The sequence below is a fragment of the Patagioenas fasciata genome, chromosome 1 (assembly GCF_037038585.1).
Source record: "Patagioenas fasciata isolate bPatFas1 chromosome 1, bPatFas1.hap1, whole genome shotgun sequence".
NCBI classification, from domain to species: domain Eukaryota; kingdom Metazoa; phylum Chordata; class Aves; order Columbiformes; family Columbidae; genus Patagioenas; species Patagioenas fasciata.
Genome location: NC_092520.1, coordinates 39,158,980 through 39,185,734, shown reverse-complemented (window position 1 = coordinate 39,185,734; position 26,755 = coordinate 39,158,980).

Below are 26,755 nucleotides of genomic sequence, written 5' to 3'. Positions count from 1 at the left end.
ACTAAGCAATTTAAAGCTCAAGTTATAGCTGTTAAGTTGAATAAATTGCTAGATTTAGTAAAGAAAATTAACACCTGAGAGTTACCCATATTAATTAAGGCATGCCTCATAGGGTAAAGAGGGAAAAGGACATACAATAAATGGCAAAATCCTCAGGCATACAGAACAGAAAGACACCTAAAGTCAATATGTTCTTTATGCAGCTTCTAAAAGCTGACAGAAAATGCTTAAAATAGTGGTGTTTGAAAGTCACCCATCTGAAAATCATTGGTGTCTCACTTCAGAAGATTATCTGATATGAAAGACTGCTAGGAATTCACAGACCAAGAGAGGCAACAATGGTGAGAACACACTCTTATACTTCGTGGCAATGTCACTTTGAGGTAATGGTCACTGAGCAGTAGTAACTCTTCTTGAACACCTGTCCTGCCTACAGCTGTGCTTTTATTCATTTTCATTAACCCAAAGACCAGAAATGTCCTTACTGGAAAGGTGTCTAAATTTATTTGCAGTCTGAAAATCTGGACAAGTTTCATGAGAGAATGTTCTGGTTTGTAAATCCCATTAGTGTTGAGACAGGAGAAAAAACTACTGAACTACTTAATCATATCAGTGCTGAAGCTCTTTGAAACAAATATAGAAATGTAACTCTAGGCACCCAATGAAATTTAAAGTTAAAAGCATCCACAACTACATTTCTTTGGGGGCTAGAGGTCAGGACAACTGGAGGAATATCTAAGAACACATTTTTCACTTGAGTGCCCATTTAAGTGCAGAAGCTCTGCTCTGAGTATGTTTTATTAGCTTTGCAGTGCATGGGGTCTCTTTTGTTTGCTTGGTTTTGTTTTTTACATTACATTATCTTCGACTTTGTTTCTATATGAAAGGTGAGGACTACTAATGACAGTGGTTAGAATCTTGTGAACTATGTACAGAGTTTTTCACACACAAGGTATTTTATTCACAGTTTAAAAATAAATACTTGTTAAGATTTACAAGTAATGCAAATGAATATAATTGCACTGTAATAACAGAGTTTTGCTGTTTAACATTGCATCTATCAAATATTTTTTGGTGCTACATAAAAAAATCAGTGTTGCAGTAACTATTGCGCTGTTCTTATATTTCATGTTAGCTGTGTCTTCCCTTGCTGTCTCTTTGACCTCCTTATTTTCCTTTCTCAAATTTTACAACCATAAATTTTTCAGGTGTAGATTATACATGCAAAGTAAAACTAATATTCTAAAATATAATTAATTGAGAATGTTTATTTCTACCATACATAATTTTGCTATAGAAAAAAAAAAAGTTGTTACTGGTTTTGTTCAGACTTCTCAGAACTAAAAATCAGACCTCAGTGTGAGAAATAACTACACTATAATCATCAGGTCTGCAAAATTCATTTTAATAAGATGGTAATTTACATGTCTGAGCACTAAGGCATATTTCTTTCATATCATATTTTCAGTTATTTTATCCATGAACTGAATTCCCAATAATGTCAACCAGAAAATAACTCTCAAATTTTTACATTTCCAAAAAGAGTTACAAATATAACAAGTATCTATCAAAATCTGTATAGCAAACAACTCCAGCAAGAAAACAATGAAAGAATTAACAAGTTTGTAGTGTAGATTCATTATTCTTAGAAATCCAGAAATTTAAAAAAAAAAAAGTTAATGTGGAAATTGGAAATTTTTGTATTTCAAAAGATACAAAATGATGTGTATGGAGAAGTATCATAGGTAAATATTATGGATATAGCTGGTGTAAACCAGAAATTTAAATTCAGATACTGCAATAAGGTTACAAGAGTTTGCTTGCAATAAAAATAAAACAATATCTTCATTAAACATCTTCATAATCAGTTGCATTATTTTACTAACATACTTTTATCAGAATATCTGGAAGAGTAAAACTTATTTACAGAAGTATATGGTCAAATAGCTGCTTCCCATTTTACAGAAGAACAAGGTCAAAATTTGTCCGAGGAACTCTTATGTGAAGTATGAAATAGAACTGAAAGGGTATCACTAGATAAAACCTAATCAGATATCAAAGTCACACTGCAAAATTCACTAAACTGGTGAGAAAGGTGTGCCCAAATGTCAAAATGTAGAATTTTGCACATACTTTAAGGTTTTGTACATTTACTAACTCAGTGTTGGAAACAGTTTAGTATTCAGCTTCTGAGAATTAATCACAGAATCACAGAATGTTAGGGATTGGAAGGGACCTCGAAAGTTCATCTAGTCCAATCCCCCTGCTGGAGCAGGAACACTTAGATGAGGCTACACAGGAAGGCGTCCAGGTGGGTTTTGAATGTCACCAGAGTAGGAGACTCCACAACCTCCCTGGGTAGCCTGTTCCAGTGTTCTGTCACCCTTACTGAGAAGAATTTCTTTGTCAAGTTTAAGTGGAAGCTTTTGTGGTCTAGTTTGAACCCATTACCCTTTGTCCTACCACTGGTTGTCACCGAGAAGAGCTTGGCTCCATCCTCTTGACACACACCCTTTATATATTTGTAAACATCCATGAGGTCACCCCTCAGTCTCCTCTTCTCCAAGCTAAAGAGACTCAGCTCCCTCAGCCTTTCCTCATAAGGGAGATGCTCCACTCCCTTAATCATCTTTGTGGCTCTGCGCTGGACTCTCTCCAGCAGTTCCGTGTCCTTCTTGAACTGAGGGGCCCAGAATCAGACACAATATTCCAGATGTGGTCTCACCAGGGCAGAGTAGAGAGGAAGGAGAACCTTTCTTGACCTACTAACCACCCCCTTTCTAATAAGCCCTAGGATGCCATTGGCCTTCTTGGCCACAAGGGCACAGTGCTGACTCACGGTCATCCTTCTGACCACCAGTAGCCCCAGGTCCCTTTCCCCTACACTGCTCTGTAACAGGTCATTCCCCAACTTATACTGGAACCTGGGGTTGTTCCTACCCAGATGCAGTACTCTACACTTTCCCTTGTTATATTTCATTATTATTTTCCCTGCCCAGCTCTCCAGCCTGTCCAGGTCTCGCTGGATGGCAGTACAGCCTTCTGGCGTGTCGGCTTTTCTTCCCAGCTTGGTGTCATCAGCAAACTTGCTGATAGTACACTCTGTTCCCTCATTCAAATTATTGCTGAATATATTGAATAATACCAGCCCCAGTACTGACCCTTGGGGCACTCCACTAGATACAGGCCTGCAACTAGACTTCGTCCCATTGACCACGACTCTCTGGTTTCTTCCCTTCAGCCAGTTCACAGTCCACCTCACTACCCGATTGTAGCAGAACTTCATTTTATAATAGTAAAATTTTCTAATCCTGCTCAGAACTATTTGATGATATATCATGCCACGTAGAATGTACATTATCACTTGGCAGATCTGTGAGAGAAGAAGGACTTTTACCCAGATTCTCTTGTTTCAGGTCATAGTCAATGGACTGATGTGAACATCATGCAAGCCCATGTGAACCTCATGAATTTCAAGAAGGCCAAGTGCAGTGTTCTTGCAGCCCAGCAATCCAGTTGTATCCTGGGCTCCATTAAAAGGAACATGGCCATCAGGTTGAGTGAGATGATTTTACTTCAGTGAGATCCTACCTGGAGCGTCCACCTCTGGGATGCTCAGCACAGGAGTTATGAACCTCTTGTAGCGAGTTCAGACAAGGGCCACAAAAATTACCAGGGGACTGGAAAACCTCTCCTAAGAAGAAAGTCTAAAAGACTTGAAGTTATTCAACTTGGAGAAGAGAAGGTACACGGAAGACCTTATTGTGACCTTTCAGTACTTAAAGAAAGGTGGAGAGATTTTTTCCCAAAGCCTATAGTGACAGGACGAGGGCCATTTGATTTAAATTGAAAGAGGTTAGGTTTAGACTGGGCACGTGGGAAAAAAAAATACTATGAAGATGGTGAGACACTGGAACAGGTTTCTCAGAGGAATTTTGGATGCCCCATCATTGGAAGTGGTCCAAGCCAGGTTGGATGTGGCTTTGAGCAACCTGTCTTAGTGGAAGATGACCCTGACTATGGCAGGGAGGTTAGAAATAGATGGTCTTTCAAAATCCCTTCCACACCAAACCATTCTATGATTATATGATTCTATAACCATTTCTTCTGTCTGTAATGTGTGTGGGTTTTTGCTTGTTTTGTTTGTTTTTCTGATTTTTATTTTAAATGCTAGATTGATTTTGCATTGTATTTGAAAACTTGGCTCAGAAATTTAAGATAGAAGGTAAAAAAAGGTTGAGAGTCTATTCTAAGAAATAAAGTATTCTCACAGTAGAAAAATTATTGTATTTGTCAATAAAAATGCAAAGTAATTTTTTAAAGAGTAACTGGAAATAATTAATCAAAAAGAGAATAAGAATAGGAACAGAAATGTATCCAAGATAGCCTTATTATGGCAGATCTAAATCCAAAGTGCGGACAGAAAAGTGTGGGTGTCCAAATGCAGGTAACCCCAAGTAAACTAAGAGCTTGAGCTCTGAAAGTATGTCTGACAACTATTCAATTCAGCTACCTAACCATAGTTGTCTCTTACTCTCTGAGATATTCTAGGGTATTTGAGACATTCACATGTGCATTTCGGAGCAGAACTTGGCATATATGATATGAGTAATCTGCTCAGCATGCTGATAATATTAAAGGTCCACAAGAGAACCTGTAAAACTCAGAAGTATCTCACAGAGCAACGGAAGACCTTTTTTTGATCACTTTTCATTTTTCTAAATGTTTTCTGTTTGACATTTAGTCAACATTAGTCTTCATTATATCTTCAAGTGTTGACACTGAATCAAAGCTACTGCAGTTGATGTGTCCCTTAAGAAAAAATATGACTCCATTAAATTGTTCTGTTGTTCCTGAAGGTGAACATAAATTCCATAAAAACAGGGAATGTAACTATGGTTTGTTGAAACTGAGATAAGTTTGTACTTGTATATTTTTCATGTTGATGTTATTTCACTTTAATAATGAAAATAACACATAAACGTAACCATTGTGTTAGATATTGTCAGTTTGAAGTGCTGACATCCCATAAAAATGATTACAAAGAAAAACTTGGATTTCTTTGGGCTAGTATTTGAAAGCGATCTAAGGCAAATGAGAGTAGGAAGAGTGGGACAGCATTTTCTATTCCTATTACCGGAATTTCTGTGTCAGAATTTAAGAGTTCAACTTTTGGTTAATTCAGTCTGATTTAACCATATGGCAAGTATACTCTCTTTTTGGCCATATTACATTTTTTTTTTCCTAAGGAATTTTCATCTTGGTAAAGCATGTATTTATTAATATTCAGATTTTTAGTTACTCTGTGTATTCTAAGTTAATGTATTTTTCAAAGTCTTAAAAGACAGAGTCCTGAAAATAGTAAGAGTCTGTATCTAGAGAGAGGGGGAAAAAAAAAAAAAAGGAAGAAAAAAAGAAAAAAGAGCTTCCTTCTTGTTATGGAGTATAGCAAGTTTAAATAGCACAGAAGGAAGCTGAACTATTGTTTTTTTAAGAACTCAGTACTCAGTGTCAACACTGACCACATTAATTAGGGTAAGAAATCATTTTTAACCAGACACTGTTTGAGAAGCTTACTCTCTTCTGACTTTGGGGAAATGAAAATGCAGAGAGACACGTTTTAACTTTTGGCTGCTCTCCCAATAAATTATTCAGTAGTACCTTTGAGTCTTATATGAGCACTGAATTTGGACGACTTGGATTCTCATTCAACCCTAGATCTGAATTTTCATTTCAGATATCTAATAAAACATGGAAAAAAGTGAGAAGCTTTTTTTTTTTTTTTTAAAGTTCTATTTTTCAAACTCTCTGCCTTAAATATAGAGATCCTCTAGACTTAAATGTATCTTCTTCCAAGAGCCTTTACACATAATGTCAGAATGTTTCTTCCAGGAACTGCATGTAGAGCTGCTAACAGCAATATTTTTTATCCATGTTTTGTAATACTGCCTGAGTGAATATTGCTTGCTAAGGGCAAATAAAAATGAAATGGCCATAGTAGTGCTTTATATTAGAACACAACAAATTACAGACTAGTTCAGTAAAGACTCGATGCATTACCCAAATTACAGTTACTTTCTGAGTTATGTTTTCACTGTCTCCTGATGTGAGACACCTGATGTGACACTGGGGATACAGAGGATACCCAGGCTGAAAAAAAGAGATACCAAGCAATGTACATGCGAAGTGTCTCAAAATACTTGTCAAACACAGTTACTCTTTAGAACCCTGATCACAAAATATCCCAGCCACCCTCCAGCTGTGAATGACAAGATTGAACCTAGTATAAGGCAGCTTTGCTTGTTTCTTATTATACATTACATTACATAATATACTTCTTTCTTTATACCAAGATCAAATTATCAGATCTTGTGATAAGACTATACCTTGTTGGTCATGCAAGTAATTCTTCATTGTCACTAAAGATCTTCACACACTACTTCTGTGATAGGTTGACCTTGGCTGAACACCAAGTGTCCACCAAGTTGCTCTATCATTCACCATCCTCAGCTAGACAGGGGAAGAAAAAATACAACAGTTTCATGGGTTGAGACAAGGACAGAGAGATCACCCAGCAATTACTGTCGTGGGCAAAAAAGACTTGACTCTCAGAAATTAATTAGATTTATTGCCAATGAGAAGTCACAGTAGGGTAATGAAAAATAGGAAACAAATCTTGAAACAACTTCTGTTCACCCCTCCCTTCTTTCTAGTCTCAACTTCAGCCTCAATTCCTCTACTTCCTCCCCCTGAGCAAACCAAGGGAACAAGGAACGGGTGGTGTGGTCAGTTCATCACACTCTGCCTCTTCCTATCCTTCCTCCTCAGGGGGAGGACTCCTCACACTCTTCCTCTGCTCCAGTATGGTGTCCCTCCTGTGGGAGACAATATTTCATGAACTTTTGCAAAGTGGATCCTTCCCAAGGGCTGCAGTTCTTCATGAGATGCTCCAGCACGGGTCTCTTGCTCAGGGTTTCGTCTTCCAGGAACAGACTTCTGCAGTGTGGGTCTCCCATGGGGTCACAGGTCCTGCAAGCAAACCTACTCCAGTATGGGCTTCTGTCTCCATGGGTCCACAGGTCTGCCATGAGGCTGCTCCAATACAGGCTCTCCATGATGTCACAGCCTTTTTCAGGTGGAGCAATGTGCTCTGGGATGGGGTCCTTCAGAGACTGCAGGTGGGTATCTGCTCCACCGTGGACCTCCATGTCTTCAGGGTGGCAACCTGCAATGATCTTCACCACAGGCTAGAGGGGGATCTCCACTGCAGCAAATGGAACACCTCCTACCCCTCCTGAATTGATCTCAGTGTCTGAAGGGCTGGTTCTGTCACATGTCCTCACTCCTCTCTCTTAGGTACTGTTCCACAGCCATTTTTTTCTGTTCTTAAATTATGTTATCCCAGAGGCACTATCACCATCACTGATGAGCACAACCTTGGTCGGTGCTGGTTGCATCTTGAATCACAGAATCACGGAATGTTAGGGATTGGAAGGGACCTCGAAAGTTCATCTAGTCCAACCCCCCTGCTGGAGCAGGAACACTTAGATGAGGCTACACAGGAAGTTGTCCAGGTGGGTTTTGAATGTCTGCAGAGTAGGAGACTCCACAACCACCCTGGGCAACCTGTTCCAGTGTTCTGTCACCCTCACTGAGAAGAAATTTCTTCTCAAATTTAAGTGGAACCTTCTGTGGTCTAGTTTGAACCCATTACCCCTTATCCTATCATTGCTTGTCACTGAGAAGAGCCTGGCTCCATGCTTGTGACACTCACCCTCTAAATTAATGAGGTCACCCCTCAGTCTCCTCTTCTCCAAGCTAAAGAGATTCAGCTCCCTCAGCCTTTCCTCATAAGGGAGATGCTCCACTCCCTTAATCATCTTTGGATGGACTCTCCCCAGCAGTTCCCTGTCCTTCTTGAACTGAGGGGTCCAGAACTGGACACAATATTCCAGATGTATCTTGAAGCCATCTGGCATTGTCTCAGTTGGACATCGAGGAAGCTTTCAGCAGCTTCTCACAGAAACCACCCCTGTAAGCCCCCCCTTCTACCAAAACCTTTCCATGTAAACCCAGTACATCTTCCACTTGGATCTGGACAAACTATAATACTTTTAAAAAATAATACAATTTTAAAACTGGTGGTGGATTTTTGTTGTTTGGGGTCTGTTGTTTGTTTGTTTTTCCTGCTCTTTAGATAGGGCAATGAGGCAGTTCTTTTTAAACAACACTGCATGTGCTTAAGTGTCCTTGAAGCCATTAGGAAAGCTCCTTACATTCCAGCTACCCCTTTGCATCATGCACTGCCCCTCTTCTTACCTTCCTATCTTGTCTTTTCTGAAGAGCCTCCATCCATCCGTCCATCCATCCATCCATCCATCCATCCATCCATCCCAGCATTCCAGCCACGCAAGCTAGCCCAGTGTGTCTCTGTAATCCAAATGATGTTATGGCTCTGCAACTGCACATTAACTTCTGATTTCTTCTGTTTGTTTCTGATACAGGGGACTACAGTATTGTAAATACATGTATTGCTTGGTCATCACTACTCTTGTGCTATCTGCTCTTAAATGACAGTTTGGTTCAAATTTTCTGCAGAAGCCTACTTTGTCTCAGTCCTCACCTTCTAAGTATTTTACTTCTCCCATCATTGAAAATAAAGTCATACAGCAGAGTAAAATATATTTCCATGATTCTGACTACTGCCTCTATTCATTTTTTGCTCCTGGAAAATAAGGTATACTTAATACAGATGTGCAGGGAAAACCTTACCACTTCAACTTTTTGGACCTAGTTCTGTTACCAGTCACTTAAGGACACTCAAGTATATATTTGTTTTTAACTATATGTCAATCTTATTTAGGTTTATAGTGTTTGGTATTTCCCTTTTAATGCATGTTCAGCTTTATATAATAAACTAGTTATTCTGGAAAAGTATATTATATACAAACAGATACAAAAGGAAATACAGACTCTTAAAGAAAAAAAGGTGAGACAAAGTACCAAATTATAGCTATTTGAAGAAATAGAAATAAAGGTACAATAGAAGATATGACACTGAAATAGATATACAATTCTACGTATTTGAAAGAAATACTCTAAGATAAAGAGGCTATTGAGAACAACTACAACTGGAAAACAAACAAACAAAAGAACACAACAAAAAAAAATCTAAGTTTTGTCACAGCATATAGTAACACTCAAAGTAAATGACTATTCTTGTAGCTTAAACATAACATACTAATCCAATAACTTAGTTATCAATCTGTTTCTATTGATAAACTCAAGGAACTTGAAAAGGACTGAGGTGGGTCTGATCTTGACTGTATACCAGGCACCCACCAAGCTGCTCTATCACTCCCTTTCTTCAGTAGGACAACGCAGAGGAAACATAATAAAAGGCTCATGGATTGAACTAAGGACAAGGGAAGATCATTCACCAATTATTGTCATGGGCAAAACAGACTTGACCTGGGGACATGAACTTAATTAATTGACTATAAAAATCAGAGAAGAGTGATGAGAAAATAAAACCAATCTTGATACACCTTCTCTCCACCCCTGCCTTCTTCCCAGGCTCAACTTTACCCTCGATTTTCTCTGCCTCCAAGCAGCGAAGGGGGACAGGGAATGGGGATTGCAAGCAATTTGTCACATGTTGTCTCTGCTGCTCCTTCCTCCTCGAGGGGAGCAATCCTCACTCTCTTCCCTTGCTCCAGCATGGGATCCCTCCCATGGTAGACAGTCCTCCATGAACTCCTCCAGCGTGGGTCCTTCCTATTGGCTTCAGTTTTCATGAACTGCCCCAGTGTGAGTCCTTTCCACAAGGTGCAGTCCTTCAGGAACAGACTGGTCCAGCGAGGGTCCTCCATGAGGTCATTAATCCTGCCAGCAAACCTGCTACCGTGTGGGCTCCTCTCTTCATGGATCACAGGTTCTGCCAGAAGCTTGCTTGAGCACAGGCTTCCCACAGAGTCACAGCTTCCTTCGGATGCATCCACCTGCACCAGCATGGGGTCCTCTGGAAAGAGCAGGGGGATCTCTGATCCACCATGGAACTCCATGGGCTGCAGGGGCACAGCCAGCCTCACCATGGTCTTCACCATGGGCTGCAGGGGAGCCCTTGCTCCAGTACCTGGAATACCTCCTTCCCCTTCTTCACTGACCTTAGTGTCTGCAGAGTTTTTTCTCTCACATATTCTCACTCCTCTTTATTGGCTTCTGTTCTGCAGCAGTTTTTTTTTCCCCTTCTTTACTATGTTACCCCAGAGGTGCTACCACAATTGCTGATAGGTTCAGCTGGGGCCAGAAGTGGGTCCATCTTGGAGCCAGCTGACATTTGCTCTACTGAACATCGGGGAAGCTTCTAGGAGGTTCTCATAGAAGCCACTCCCTTAGCCCCCTTTCTGCCAAAATCTTGCTGTGCCAACTCAGTAAAATCAGAACAATTCAGTTTCCAGCTTGGTCTAAAATTCATAGGTTAATTGGAAAGTTCCTACTGCCTCCTGTGGTCTTCAAGTATGGCATGAAGGAGAATGAAGTCTTTCATGAGAAATTTTTCAAAAGCATTTTTAACTAAACTCCCCTTTGACTCTAACTTAAATTTACTGTGAACTTGGTTGTATTAAGGTATTTTCTTTAATAAAATTTACATTGTGGACAATATAAGAAATAGTTTGGCTTTTATAAAAATCAGTCCTTTAATTGTAAGAGTAAATGTGGTGTTTATTTTTTCTGATACAAAGAAATGGGCTTCATAGAGTTCATGAACAATTAAAGACAGAAATAATCTCCGTCAATATTTATTTTTTGTTGCTGTACCTCACAGCTACTCAGTAGTATTCACGTCTTTGCTCAGAGTTCTTTGAATGCCCAAAAAATGTCTGCTTTAATTTGAATCTGTTGTCCACTATTTTCTATATTTAATGTATTGAAACTACTAGTAGTATCTTTGGGAGATGCTTTTCTATGCTTCTGCCAACTGTTTCTACTTTCTGTTGACAGTGGCATAGGTTGTAGTTAGACATAAGGAAAAAGTTTTCAGGTTTTGTCTAGAAATAACTCACATCTTCCACCTTTTCTGCCATCTCTGACAGTCTTTAACAGTTTCACACTTATTCATTTGGGCTCTGATCTTTATTGCTTTTAGTGGGAATGAAAACTGTATCATGGATGCAGAGAGAAAGATTTGAAGGTCATTAATTCTCTTGCTGCATCTTTGCTAGTTAAAAAAAAAAAAGCAAAAAGCAGCTTATTTAGAAAAAAAATAAATTTTCAAGTTTACTTGAAAGAAAGCACAGAAAAGGACAACGTGAATTTGTACAGGCATTTTATGTGCAATAAGCAAACCAATAATGTTTTAAATCATTACATCATGCTGCTTTCTCTTAAATATATTTTAAAATGTAAACTTTCTGGTTTTGTTTTTGTTTTTGTTTTTTTCTGACAAGTCCCTCTTTTCAGCCTCTCAGCTGAAGAGGGGAATGTTATCCTCCCTCACGTCTCAGTAACCCAAGGTACACACTGCATAGGGACTGGCATTTATGACAGGGTTCCTTGTTGTTCACAGACCTGGGCTTCTAGTCCTGCTTGCTGCTTCCTACCTGGAGTGAGCACACCTTCAGCCTCAGCTGTCTTCCTTGATGTGATAATGACAGGCTCCTGTTTGATGGGGAGCACTTAGCTGCTGCTTTAGAGCAGTAATAACCATGGGAATGTAACAACAGGACTGGCAAACAGAAAATCAGAAGTTAACGTGGAAACTGATGTGGACCATGGGCCACTCGTAATGCTTAAGAGAGCACAGCTCTGCGTAACATGGTGCTGTGCCACAGGGCATGAATCTGGCACACCAGAGTACTTGGAGCTCCTAATACAGGACACAACCATCCAGATCTCGAGCTGCAAGAATGCTTGGTGCCCCTTCTTGAGGCTGAGGAAACTAATGGCTTCATCTATAGGAGGTACCCTGTGGAGGCATTAGATCTTGGCTGGATGACAGGTACCCACCAAGTTTCTCTGTCACTCCCTCAAGTGCACAGGAGAAACAAAATATAATGAAAGGTTTGTGGGTCGAGATAAGGACAAGGAGAGATCACTTATCAATTACCACCACAAGCAAAACACAGCCTCAGCTTGGGAAATTAATTTATTATCAGTGAAAACAGAGTAGGGTAATGAGAAATAAAACCCAAATCTTAAAAATTTCCCCCCCACTCCTTCCTTCTTTCTGGGCTCAACTTCACTCACCATTTTCTCTATCTCCTTCCCAGCAGTGGTACAGGGGGATGGAGAATGGGGGCTGTGATCAGTAAATCTGCTGCTCTTTCCACACTCTTCCTCTGCTCCAGCTTGGGGGGGCCCATCCCACAGGAGAAAGTCCTTCAAAAACTTCTCCAGCCTGGGTCCTTCCTATTGGCTTTAGTTTTCATGAACTGCCCCAGTGTGGGTCCTTTCCATGAGTTGCAATCCTTCAGGAACAGACTGCTATAGCAAGGGTCCTTCATGAGGTCTTTAGTCCTGCCAGCAAACCTGCTCCAGCATGGGCTCCTCTCTCCACAAGGCTACAGGTCCTGCCAGGAGCCTGCTCCAGTTCAGGCTCTCCATGAGGTTGCAACCTCCTTCAGGTGCATCAGCCTGCTCTGGCATGGTATTCCCCATGGGCTGCAAGCAGATATCTGCTCCACTGTTAACCTCCACAGGCTGCAGCGGGACAGCCTTACTCACCATGGTCTTCACCATGGGCTGCAGGGGAATCTCAGCCCCATCACCTGAAGCACGTCCTCCCCCTCCTTCTTTGATGTTAATGTCTGCAGAGTTCTTTCTCTCACGTATTCTCATGCCTGTCTCTCAGCTGCTGTTCCATCACAGTTTTTTTCTGTTCTTAAATAGCTTATTACAGAGGTGCTTCCACTGTCGCTAATTCTCTCAGCCTTGGCTAATGGTGGGTTTGTCTTGGAGTTGGCTGACATTGGCTCTGTGAGACGCGGGAGAAGCTTCTTACACCTTCTCACAGAAGTTGCCACTGTAGCACCCCACTCCCAAAACCTTGTCACACAAACCCAATACACAAAGCTAAAATTTATTTTGAGATCAATTGTGGTTTTATCATTGCAATCAAAATGGAACCATTGTTATCAATCCAGTTACAGTAACATCAGCATTGTTAATCCAGAGCTATACCGAAAACTGTATTCATAATAATGCTAAAGTTGTTATGCAGGGAAATTAAAAAACAAATCAAAACCCCAAAGAAAAAAAAACAAGCTTCCTATTATCTGTCTTCTTTCTCCAGTGTTATGCTTTACCCAACCTCTGCATCCTAAGATTGACAGTTTCAAAATTCCTCAAGGAATGGGGTAAGGGAGTACTACAGCAAGTCAGCAGCATCCTGAGGTATTCACTAGAACAACCTGGGTCCGGGTCTGCTTGGGTTTTCTTATTACAATCTGCTTCAGTCTCCTTCAGTCTCAATAGTTTCCAAGCAGTGTTTCAAAATCTCAGAACAGCCTTCTTTATTCTCAGTGAACACAAACAAAGTCTGTCCCTTATGCCAGGATCACTTTGCAGGGTCACACTTTCAGCTAATACAGTATTTACAAAAGGTGAGGCAGTGACCATTTTTACTGTGGGATAACTAAAAAACATCTCAGGCAAACATAAGCCCAGACAGGTCCTGAAAGTCTCTACTGCCAGGTGGTCAACGTGAGGCCTGTGGATTTCCACTGGCAATGTAAAATAACTAGAGAATGCAACTTCTAAAAACAGAAAGAAATCTCTTTGTCCATATGATGACACCCACTTACTAAATATACCTATTTAAATATGCCTAATGTGCTACGTTAAAAGGCAAAGACAAACAAGTTCTCTTGAGGATGTCATTAGAGTCAGACACCTCTGATGCCACCTCTGAGTCATGTATGTCAGCATCAAGGGGAAGAGACTGAAACTCATCTTTGAAAGATTATGGCAATTGAAGAAAGTTCCTTATAACTCTAAAAAGACAAATATCACACACATTTTTGAAAAGGAGAGAAGGAGGATCTAGGGGACATCAGTCTGAGCCCAACCTCATTCCCCAGGAAGGTTCTGGAAGCATGTGAAGGACAAAATGTGATTAGGAAAGCCAGCACAGATTTTTCAAGCAGAAACCATGCTGGACCAAGGTCTTGCTTTCTATGGTGAGAAAATTACCTTCATGGATGATGGGAGAGGAGTGGATGTTGTTTATCTTGACTCCAATAATGTCCTTACTGTCATATTGGTAAAATACAGCTTCAGTGAACTGTATTGATTGTATTTCTTAGTACAAAAGCTTTGTATCAGTTTTGGAAATTGAAGCAATAACCAGTTACAAGTGGTGTTCTTCAGGGCCTGATATCTTCTCTAATGACCTAGATGAAAGGACGGAATTCATCCTTTGAAATTTAATGTATGACACCAATTTTTCTGGAGTGGTTGCATCAGTGGACAATGGAAGAACAATTAATGTCATCTACCTGGACTTCTGTAAGGCCATTGACATGGTCCCACATGACATACTGACTGCTAAATTGGAGATGTGATTGGTGGGCTCTTAGATAAGGAACTTACTGAATGTCCGTGTCCAAAGAGTTGCAGTCAATGGCTCCGTGTCCAAGTGGAAATCAGAAATTAGTGGTGTCCCCCAAGGTTTTATATGAAGACCAATACTAGTTAATATTTTCAGTGACACAGAAGATGGGCCTGAGTGCACCCTCAGCAAGTTTATGGCTGACACCAAGCTACGTGCTGCAGCTGACAGACTAGAGGGAAGAGATGCCGTCCAGAGGGAGCGTGAAAGGCATGAGGAGTGGGCCCATGTGAACGTCATGAAGTTCAAGAAGGCCAAGTGATTCTAGGATTCTATGAAATTAGGGAACCAGGCAGTGTTCTAGAAGGACATGCTGCCATTTAGAGGATCCTTGACAGACTGTAAGAGTATGCTAAACCTTTCTTCAATTAATGTTGAGTTTCCACCAAGCTGAAATTTAAAAAAAAATAGAAAGTTCAGAGTTTTGTATCTGTATCAGAATAACCTCATATGATAGTATAGGCTAAGGACCAACAATCTTGAAAGGAACTTTCTATAAAAAAGAGCTGTTGTTCCTGGTAGACAAAAATTTGGATGCAATTCAAAGGTAGACTGATGGTGCAATGAAGGCCAACCACATAGAAGGCTGCATTAATGAGAACATAGCCATCAAGCAGGAGAATTGCTTCTCAACATCTGTTTGTCAATTTTGAGGTTGCATCTGGAACACTGTATCCATTTTAGGCTCCCCAGCATAAGACATCAAGATATTGGATCAAATTCAGTAAAGAATCACCAAGATGATTAGGAGGTTGGAGAATATGACATTCAATAAGAAACTAAGGGAGCAGGATTTCTTCAGCCTTAATAAAAGGCTAAAGATAAGCGTTCTTACAGTCTTCATCCACAGAATGGGAGGTGGCACACCAAATGGAGCCAGACTGTTCTCAGAGGTGCAAACTGAAAGGATGAAAGGAATCCAGCTGCAATAAGAGAAATTTCAATTAGATACTAAGCATTTTTTTTTCGACCGTGAGGGCCCAAATATTGCAATGTGCTTCCTTGAGATATTTGAGACTCAACTGGACACAACCCTGAGGTATCAATTAAGTGTTGAACTTTGAAGTTAGATCAGATTTCAAATTTGGTCTTTTTCCTTTTAATATATTTTTCTCTTATCATGAGTTCAAAGAACAAATCCTCACTGTAATTACATTAGTTTTGCTCTGACCATGAAAAATTACCTGCTCTCAGTTATTTAAAAAAATTGAGTTAGGAAACCAACTACTCAAATGCTATCATTGTCTGTTAAGTGCTTGAAAATACAGAACCTTTTACAAGACAAATATGCCCATTAAAACATCAAAATTAGTATATTTAAATAACATACTTTCACTTCTACAAATACATTTTGAAGCATACTTAACATGAGCCCACATTTTTCAACTATGTCCTTTGAATATCTCTTTACATGAAGTTTAATTATGACTATTTCAGGGACAAACCTTGTGCATTTCTAAAATTATGATTTTTTTACTCTTCATGTTTTTTAGCAGATTTGGTTGGTTGGTTGGTTGGTTGTTGTTTTGTTTGTTTTTTTGTTTGTTTTTTTCATTTATTTCAACAGTCACTATCTTATGGCTACAGAAGCCTCATCAGGGAGTATCCTCAAATTCATTAAGTTCGTTAGAGATTGATCTTTCGGACATCAAGCACCTTTAACACTCATGAGCTACAGTGATGGTTTGTAAGACTCTAATCAGCAGCTAGCTGAAGTTTTATTGCTTGCATAATCAAATCAGCCTAAAACTATATACCTGTAAAAGATATCATACAATCTCTCTTCCACTCACTTTCAGCGTCTCAGATGCCATATTGCTGTCAACATGGTAAACTAATTTATATGTCTATGTGTACATGAATATGAACATTATGGTTACCTTTGGGTGATGTCTGCTTCAAGTGCATAAAATAGTAAAAATAACACAAAAATATCAGCTCAATGTATCAATTATGATAACTTTGGAAATGTTCATATGTAAGTAGGAAATGTTTGTATGTAAGCTTCATCTGGAATTTTTCAGATAGAAATTTAACAATGAAATATTTCAATGAACAAAATAAAAATGTTCAATGTTTTTTGCTAGTTTTACACCTGTTATCAGAGTGATAGCTGGGCAGATGGACTAAATTTTATTAAAGCCCCAAAATAACGTTCATCACCTAGAATGTGCTTAGTTATTGGGGTTTCATTCAGCCAAGATGCAGGTAGGTGAAATACTATAGTAGAATTCTTCTGCAGTTTCTTAGTACTACTGATACATGCATGCAAAAAGTTTGTTTTCATCTGTTGGATTAACCAGTCAAGCAAACTTTATATTAGTGTGTGTGTGTGTGTGTGTGTGTGTGTACACATGCACATTTGTGCACGTGCATACACACACAGACACACATATATATAGTAATTAAATAAATACAAAACATGGAATACGTGTCTCCTAAACCGACAAGAAAAAGAGTCAGGAGGTAAAAAGAAGCCGAAGTATAAACAAGGGATGTGTATTGTGAATATACACACACTGAAATGAAAAACTTATTCTAGAAACTTGATATTTAGGCAGAAATGCTTCAGTGAAGATAAGAAAATAAATATTTCAAAATAGCACAATTGGCTTTAATAGGAACCATGAATGAGCTTGGAAGAAAGTGAATTGCTTTGTGGATCTTGATCAGACCATTATGAGAACAGTGGAGTTCTGCTTAGAAAACTTTAGTACCTCATCTTGTACTCTCAAACTCCACTGGCTGGTCAGCAGATAAAACAGAGATACAAGGTCAAAGTTCCTGCATTTTGTTTCTACTTCACCCAATTATTCCCTCTATAACATTTGAACTAAGAAAAATCCACAAGTGGATTAGACATGGTGACATACTGATGAAGAATCACTTAGTATATTGGTCTTACGCACTTAAAAATGTTGACACATTTTCACAGCTGCAAAAAACTGACTTCAGTGGTCTAATCCTACTAGCAAATGGACTGTTAAAGCCCACCCTTACTAGTAGGAAAGCGTTAAGTACTCAAACTTTAAACACTTGAGTAGTCTCGATGATTGCCTTGACACATATGTCAGAACAAAGTATTGTGAAAGCCATGTTGTTAGTTTCTTGAGGCAACAAGTATGTTTTGCCTCTTTGTCTATAGTTCTGATGCTTATACATTTACTAACTTTTCTCTTGACACTGTACATTTTCAACAGTAGATTCATGTTTTCAAAAAACATAAAAATTTGTGTCCTTTAATGTGTGAAACAGCTTCTGAATTCTTCTAAGTCACTAGTTAATAGTGACTCTAATCATTGCTATTTCTAATATCCAAAAGAAGAAAAAAAATCCTACAATACCTTAAAAATTAAACATATGCAATGAATTATTTGTTTGACTAAGCTTCTTAAATTCTTAAACTTTTAATTGCTAATAAATATTAAAATATACATGGCATAACAATGTTTATAGCTGTACTTCAGTACTTGTATATTTAGGTCTTGGAGTTTTTTAGAAGGATTAATGCAAAAGAAAAATGTGCTGAACAAATGCAGGATTTGTTTTATTCACCTGTGATGCATGACACACACTCTACTGATTTGATATTAACTAACCTTTTGTAAACATGGTCTGTTTTGTACCCAAGAGAGATCAACCACTGGAACAGGTTGATTTGAAAGGTAATGGAACTGTTGTCCTTCAATATATTCGAAGAGTCATGGTTACGACCAACTAGAGAAATTCATCAAACTTCAGGCTGGATCCAACTTTGATTTTGGTTCTGTTTTAAGCAGTTATGAACTGGATGACTTCTAGAGGTCTGTTCCAACCAATATTATTCCACAGTTCTATGAATCTGATAGCCTTAAGAATCTCGTATCAGGAGATCACCCTTCGTGTGATCATATATGACAGATATCAGCAGTTTCCTTAGTTACCTTTAATCACTATCTTATCTTGCCAGAAACTGTTTTAAAGAAACTCTACAGGAAAACAAGGCTATGCAAGATACTCCTGAAAAACAGCAAAATAAGAACAACAAAGATTTATTTCTGAAATGGAAAGCAAGAAATTGCAGCTGGTCAAAATTTGCAGTACAGTAACATTTTTGAAATTCACTTTATCAGAATAATGCAACAGGAATACATAAACAATATCTGCTAAAAATCAGTATCAAATAATGCATTAGTTGTCTATAGGTAACACAGTAGAACATTTTGATAACACAGGTAGAGGATCTAAAAAAATTGTTACAATTTCCTAAATGTGTTAGAAAAATTAATGTTTTTATGAGGTGATGGGGGGAAAAAAAGTGTTTTTTGTCAACTTCAAACTCGTATATGTTCTTATATATGAAATGTAATGATCACAGTCAACTGATTTATGAAAAAATAATTGAATTTCTGTTAGATAAAACAGTACTAAACTTGTGAAGATCAAGAAGAATAAGGCAGTCTGGGTCCAAATATAATCTTTGTTAGACATTATATTAAAAAGAAGAAAAAAAAAGTAAAATAATTCTTACCTAAATCAAGGATGAATCATCTGTCTACTCTCTGAAATATGAACATGGGAGAAAAAATGATGACATCTGATATGATTCAGGAAAATTAATCCTTCTCTTGAGTGGAAAATCAGAAATTAAATTAGCACTAGTTTTAAAAAGAGGAATAATTTTCTCTATCTGCAGTTTCTTTTTTTTTTTTTTCCATAACTTGAAAAGACTAACAGGTTATTAAATATCTTCCTTTCGAAGAAATTAGTGATGTTGAAAAACTTAACAAGTCATGGCTGTATTGTTTTATCATCAAAAGTACATTTGAGCTATTAATTCTATTTTTTTCCCAAATAAAATTAAAACCAATTGTGCAAATAATTTTTAAGAGATCTGGGCTAAGTTTCATTCTTGCAGTTTCAATTACTTGTTTCAGACTGAGAAACAATGTGTATTTTCGTGATACTGTGTATCACTGATGGAAGTGCACTCTCTGCAATGGAGGAAATGCTGCATTGCAGAGTAACATCTTCCTCCTGCTCGCTCTTAATTGTGTGAGATCTGTTTTACACACTCATCTTGCTGAATTGCAGTGAGAATATTGTTTCTAATAAACACACAGAAGTGCTACTCCTAGTCATAGGTTTGACCTCTGGCCTTTTAGGTTAACCTCTGCTTTCCTCCATGATAATTTGAAATACCGTCACTATGGTTCTGGGTTTGTTTTTTGTGGGGTTTGGGGGTTTTTTTGAATGTTGAGTACACAACCTTCAAACAGGCTGATTTTTCCTGTTATTTGTATCTCAGACAATGCTTCTTTCACTGACAGCTTCATTTATAAACCTGTCAGAAGCTGATGAGAATCATTGAATACATATTTCTAGTTTGTTAAGTCCTAACAGAGATTATGTGGTTTGACACTAATCTTTCACTTTGTACTTCTACTTCTATCAAAATGCATCTTAATTTATAATTAGTGTCTGAGAATGCAGAACATGTGCTTGGGCTTAAGCACATACCTAAACCACAGTTAAGTTTTTTTCTGTACTTCATGGCTATTTGTACATGAGCTTTGTAGTTTTAGTTATTATTATTTTTGTCATAATTCCTATACTATTAATTTGCCATCAAGTCCAAAGTTAATGATGCAGCAAATGACTCATTAATAAGTGAAACAAACAAACAAACAAAAAACCAAAACCAAAACCAACAACCAAACCAAAAAAAAAAAAAAACTAAACCAAAAACAACAACAATTTCTCCTCTCCTCAGTGAAATAATGTATTTAATAAGTAAATTAATCTCTTGCTTAGATTTCATAGGAAATAACTCTTTGCACATGTTTGATCTTAATTATTTTGAAAATATGCTAATTGATGCAGTAACAGCTAGGATCTCAGGAAGTGACTGTGTGTCCACAGCATGGACGTGCACTCTCAGGTCGACTTTGCATCTCTGGTTCCCAGGCAAACCAGCCCGTGTGACCAGATGACATTCACCATAACTTATCTTTCTGTTGTATAGTGGGATTTGTAAGTCATCACAAACAAGAAGTGCTTCAGGTCTCACTTGACAAATTTTCAGAATCTAGCCCATGCTGGGCATTCCAAACCAGAAAGTTTGTGGCTCCTCTGCAAAATAAAGAAAAACATGGAAATGAAGGAATGGTACTTAGTCTTTCTGCCATAGACATTCATTCTGTATCTTCAAAAATTAATTTTAAATTAGAGATACTTAGAGAATATTTTAAGATAGAAAACAAGTTTGTTATAAATATTTATCATTCAGAGATTATAATACTTATTTAGTAATAACTGAATATACATACATAAAGATGTATATACATCTATAAAGATGAATACAGATGATGGTTAGTTCTGATATTGTTCAGTTTCACAGATGGTGGTATACAAGAAACTATATTCTCTTCCCTACTATTATGAAGACCAAGATCCAGAGGATTTTTTTTTCTGATTATCATGAAGAAACTTGCCTGCAATGCTTACACTGCAAGAGAGATGTTTTGCTGTTTTTTTAAGTACTACAAGCCCTTCTAAGCCCTTCTGTCCTTGCAGAACAAGAAATGTAAACAGTGGCAATAACGTTCTGTGTGGAATACATGAAGACACTCTTGTTAAGTGCTGCTTTCTGTCAGCTGCCCATGAATGTGAGGCAGTGTGCTATGCACTGAAACTGCTATACAATAATGTATTTCCCACTTTATCAGTTTTTCTTGTCAGTGGGAAATTAATTTCACGTCCCTTATTTGGAAAGCTATCAAATCAGTTAATCTGTTTATCAGGACATTATAAAAATATTGCCTGTTTACATTATAAAACTTATAAATCATAGTACTTGGAAGAGAAGAAATGGAAATATATGTGGAGTGGCAATTAATATTTGACTTGCCAAAACTGCTACTCAGGAGTATGAAAAAATGTTCCTGAAGTATTTTTAGACCAATAATATTTTTTTGTCATCATTGTACACAATTCATCCATTGACAGTCACACCAGTTAACTTCAGACTAACACCTATGAGCAGTGGTAACATGGTTGCACAATCTCCATTTGTTCTTTGATTCCGTTACAAACATCTGTAAGCTAGCTATAAAATAAAGACATAAAAAAACCAAGAAGACAATCTTAAAAACCTGCAGGTTTTTGTTTGGTTTTGGTTTTGGTGGTTTTGTGTTTTTGTTTTAATGGATGGAGACCTATCATCACTCAAAAAAGGAAGATTCCCATTTCCAAATTCATGTTACCAAGGCACTTCTCTTATCCAACAGGGCAACGATTGTAGAGATAAAGGTGCAGTAAATGAGTGACAGACTTAGTGAGAAAGCAAATAGAACTAGACAGAAAGGACACAGGAGAACTAGAAACAACAAAGAAAAGGCAATGCTGAGGGAAAATACTCTGATTTTCTTTTTGAGATAAAATGAGCTTTTTTTCCATGTGTTCCTCAAAATACATAAACATTTATTTGCCTGTTTGCATATGAGCAACACTAATATACACTTTGTTATGTATGAAGTTCTTACTGATCAAGACTAAAGCATCCCAAGAACAGTTGTCACAATTTAATTAGCATTAAAATATAATTCTCTGTGTCTTTCTAGTATGCTAATATAAAACCACTGTCTGAAATTGTGGCATCAAAAATTTGCAAAAAATGCATAGAGTTAGGACACACAAAGTGTACAATTTTCCCTGTTGATGAAGGTTTTGGGGGTTTGACCATATGAAAGCATGAAAACTTAAGGAACATTAAATTTTAAAATATCATGTGGGTCATAAGATTTATAAGTTAGTCTTATTTTGACAATATTAGTAGTGAGAAACTCCCCTGACAGCTGGTCATTTAAGGAGCTATTTGGTTGATGAAACTTCTAGGAATTATGTGAAAACAGGAAAACTGCAAGATCCACAATTTACTGATCTCTTAATCCTGAGATTTTTTTAATGATTAATAATAACTATATTCATTTTTTAATACTTTGTTTTGAGATGGACTAGATATATTTTATATAATTTTATCTTTTAAAGAAAAACAAAGTCCCCAAATCCAAACACATTAATTTCTTAAACCTTAGCACTTTTTTTGCCCAAACACATCTCTGATAGCTATTAGTGGTGTTAAATCTGTCCATTTACAGTACCATATGTCCCTCTTGTATTTTTTCTTCTGGGCATCCTCTTCCAAATTTCAGTGTTAGATTTAAAACAGATCAATTTTCCTCTATTCTTTTAACAGGATGCTGTTGGCACAATGATACAGAAAAAACAAAACAAGACCAAACCATGAGCTGTGTTGTTGTTGTTGTTGTTTTCTCTTACATTTTATTTTAGTCCTATTCATTCATATAATAGTTTGGACTTCATTACTAAAGCATTGAAATGAAAACAAACATTCATAATTACCAAGACAAGAACACAATCTCGGCAGATATCTGTATTTCTACTATGAGTACTTACTGTGTTCTTTGGTGTATAGCCCAAATAACCTCATAGCCAAATATAAATTATTTGTAGAACTGTCTGCCAGAGTGAGGTTCTCTTCTGCATGATAGACATGGGCAATATGGTACCTCTGAAAAAGGAAATTTGATTTGATTAATTATTTTCTACATCTTAGGATTTCTTTAGCTGTAGTGTTGCAAGTAAGTTTACAGTAAGTCAGTGTTCCAGTGGTTAATACTTACAAGCAGACATCACTGTAGATTCAAAGTCCTTACAATAAGGTGAACATTAATAAAAGAAGAAAATTAAACGTTTATGTGAATTCATGTATTTGCAGCAAAAAACACTTAAAACAATTTGATTATTTGTATTACTATAGAGCACCAGAACTCTTTTTCTTGTCAGAATATTTGTGGTATATTATTTACTGTTTTAATAGATTACAATCCTGCACCATCTTCTAAGAGACTACAAGGTAAGTTTCAAAATTATGAGGAGGAAACAGATCTGCCAGTCCCCTAGTTCAGTGTTTAATTGTGTATTTATCCACAGTGGTCATGTGCTATTATAAAAATGGAGGACAAAATTCTTCTTCCTACTGCTCTAACCTCTGTTTCCAAAAGACATTTTGACTACACACAAATATTATTAAAATTAAAAATCATCCAGATTTGTTCTATGTAGAGAAAATATTCCCTTTGACTAAGAGATCCTGTCCAGCTTTAGAGATAGTTCTTTTATTTTAAATGGAACACGTTTAGAGTAAGTTCAAGTGATTTTGCTTCAAAGAAAAAGTAAATACTACTGAGGCCCATCAGGATAGTGTACACTCACAGTAGTTATATCTAGTTTACTTTCTGCTGTTATCCAATATATATAATATTTGATTCTCCTCAGTATAATGAATAACAAACCAAACTAATTTTGTTATCTTTGACAGAAAAGGAATTCAGTACACATGTAAACAAAACTGAAACTTTATTACAACATAAGGCCTTCTGTTCTGTAAAGACATAAGCTGCAGGCAGAACCAAGCAGGGAAACTGATCCCTACATCTGGCCCACAAAATTGATCTGATACAGAATTATAAAATATTTCTAATGTAACAGATGTGTATGTTTCATTGTTCTCTTTATTTCTCTTTGTTTTTAATAAAGATAAGTAGCAAACATGTAGCTTACAAAATTAATAAGTATTCACATTTTTCACTGGAATATTAGAAACCTAATTACATTCTTAGGACAGATACAGCATTTGTAAAAGGAGTCAAAAAATGTCTGATTTGTTTTCCTCACAGCTTGAAATTTTTCAAGTTAAGGCATCAGTGGTTACAATAGCATTATGAATGTGTATGTGTATGTATGTATAGACACAGATAAGGTGGGATCGATAAACAAGTGTAATTACCAATGATTTTGCCTGAAAATCCCTTGACAATAAAACTGCAAGAGATTATCTGCGTTGCATTTTTGTCTGTCTTTTCCCCAACCCCTCAAACATGTTATGGTTTATTAATTTATTTTAAATTTGCTTTGATATTTATTTTAAATATAATTACTTCTTTCCCAACTCTTCTAAAAATAACTTGAGAGGTTAGAGTCACTATGAAAGGAACTGATAATGCCATAATTATATTATTTGCTTTTTCAGTGACATACAATGCTTTGTATGTGCGTAAAACTTGAGTGTAGCCTAATGAGGCTCATTATTAATAGTACTGCCTGGTTCTGATGCAAATGACAGTTTTTCCGATTTTTGGATTTTTACTATTGTATGTTGACTATGTAATCATTCAGAACAGAAAAGACAGGAAAATTATAAGCGGCTGGAAAAAAAAAAAAAAGTATGATATCAGAGCAACACTAAGGCAATGTTAAGGCAATACTATGCTGTGTCTGAAGAAGAGATGTACTGTCACATAGATAATATTCCTTGTCTGTCATCAATACAGATCATGTTGTTACTTCTTCAAAAGAAATGGAAAGTGTCATTATCTTGTCCGAACATTTATACTCAGTGTAGGCCTGTGTGTTTTAGAACCATAACGTAGTTTTGTTTAATGACTTTTTATAAAGACTAATTTTTAAAAAAGGTATTTGATTTTGTCCTTCTTTTAGATCATGGATAATAGAAATTCTGACTTCGGCAATGAGTATTGGCAGGTCTTCTTCCAAATAATATTCAACTAATTTTTCTCACATTTTTTTGTTTCCTTATACAACTTCCCTCTGAACAGTGCTCATGTGCACTGAATGTTCTCTAATGAGTGACTAGAGACGGTCGAACACTGACATAGGATAGGTAGCTACTTTCTAATAATCTCATTAAAATTCAGAAAATAACAAAAAGGAAGAATCAGGATTTGCTGAAGACACTTTAACTTTGAGCTGTATTTCAAACTAAGGATCTAGTACTCACTTAGAATATGACCCTTTCCTAAACTTAAGGTATCATTCAGTACTGTTCTCCAGCACTAACTGTTAGAAAAATATTCTTTACATCTCTTCAGGAACGTAGCAGTCACAGAGAATGTTAGAAAACAGATTTTACCTCTAATCAACAAAAAAAAAACCTCAATGTCACATGTGAATAATCTTTAAAATAACACTTTAATAAGAAACTTCTACTGAGTGTCATGGAAAAGAACAAATGAAGCAGATGAAGATCTATTGCAGTGACTTGCGTGTAAGTGATTAGAAAGATGACAGTGAAAACACAAAGAATTAATGAATGCAAACAACTTAGACTGAGAGAAGATGAATGAACGGACAGAGATCAATAATGTCAAATGCATCTGAGATGTCAGGGACCAGTAAAGAATTGATTGATCCATAGCCTGAACTAATTAAAGTGTCATTGGTCACCTATAGTCTTCTAATTCAAATACTGTGTAGATTTCCTGAACAAACCTTGATCTTTGGAAGCAATAAATAGATGATAGTGTGATTCAACTAGATTAGTAATCATCTGTCTTTAATTTTCCTGTAGATTTACAGTAAGGTTTCAGCTTTATTACTAATTAACATTCATAGCTTTCTATTATTTTGACACCACAGAAGTTCTATTAATAAAATAAAAATATCAAAATATGTTATCCTAACACTTATGAGTTGACAATTCTTATATTTTTTCTCAGTCTATGTTTTTTCCACATACTTTTCAGCACAGCTTTATATAATTATTCTATATAATTGCATCTTGCATTGCTCAAATTGCATTTAAACAACTTAAATGTTATTGTACTGTTTTCTTCAGAGTTGCCTTTCCTTTCTTGTCATAGTCATGTTGTATTTCTTTATTGTCAATTTCCTCTTTTGACGGCCAAAGGTCTTCTGGGTACTTTACCTTCTTCAGTTGAGCCAAATGTAATATATTATTCATTAAATTCATATTTCACCACATTCTTACTGACATGAGTTAAAGAAGTAACATTCACCCATTTTCAGAATATCTTGTCCTTGCTTTTTTTTTTTTATTTCTTAATCCCTTCTGACCTATCAGTGTGTTGAGGTACCCTTGCTCTTTTGGATCATTCCTGGCAGTGATGTCAAGGTCATACATTGCTTGAGAATTCATTTCAAATGAAATGATAGAGGTTTGCAAAGTTGAAGAAGAGATTTCAGTCCCTTTATTTTATTTAAAATTTTGTTATTGACCAGATGTCCCAAAGGACTAATTAACCTCAAAAGCCTTAATTTTAA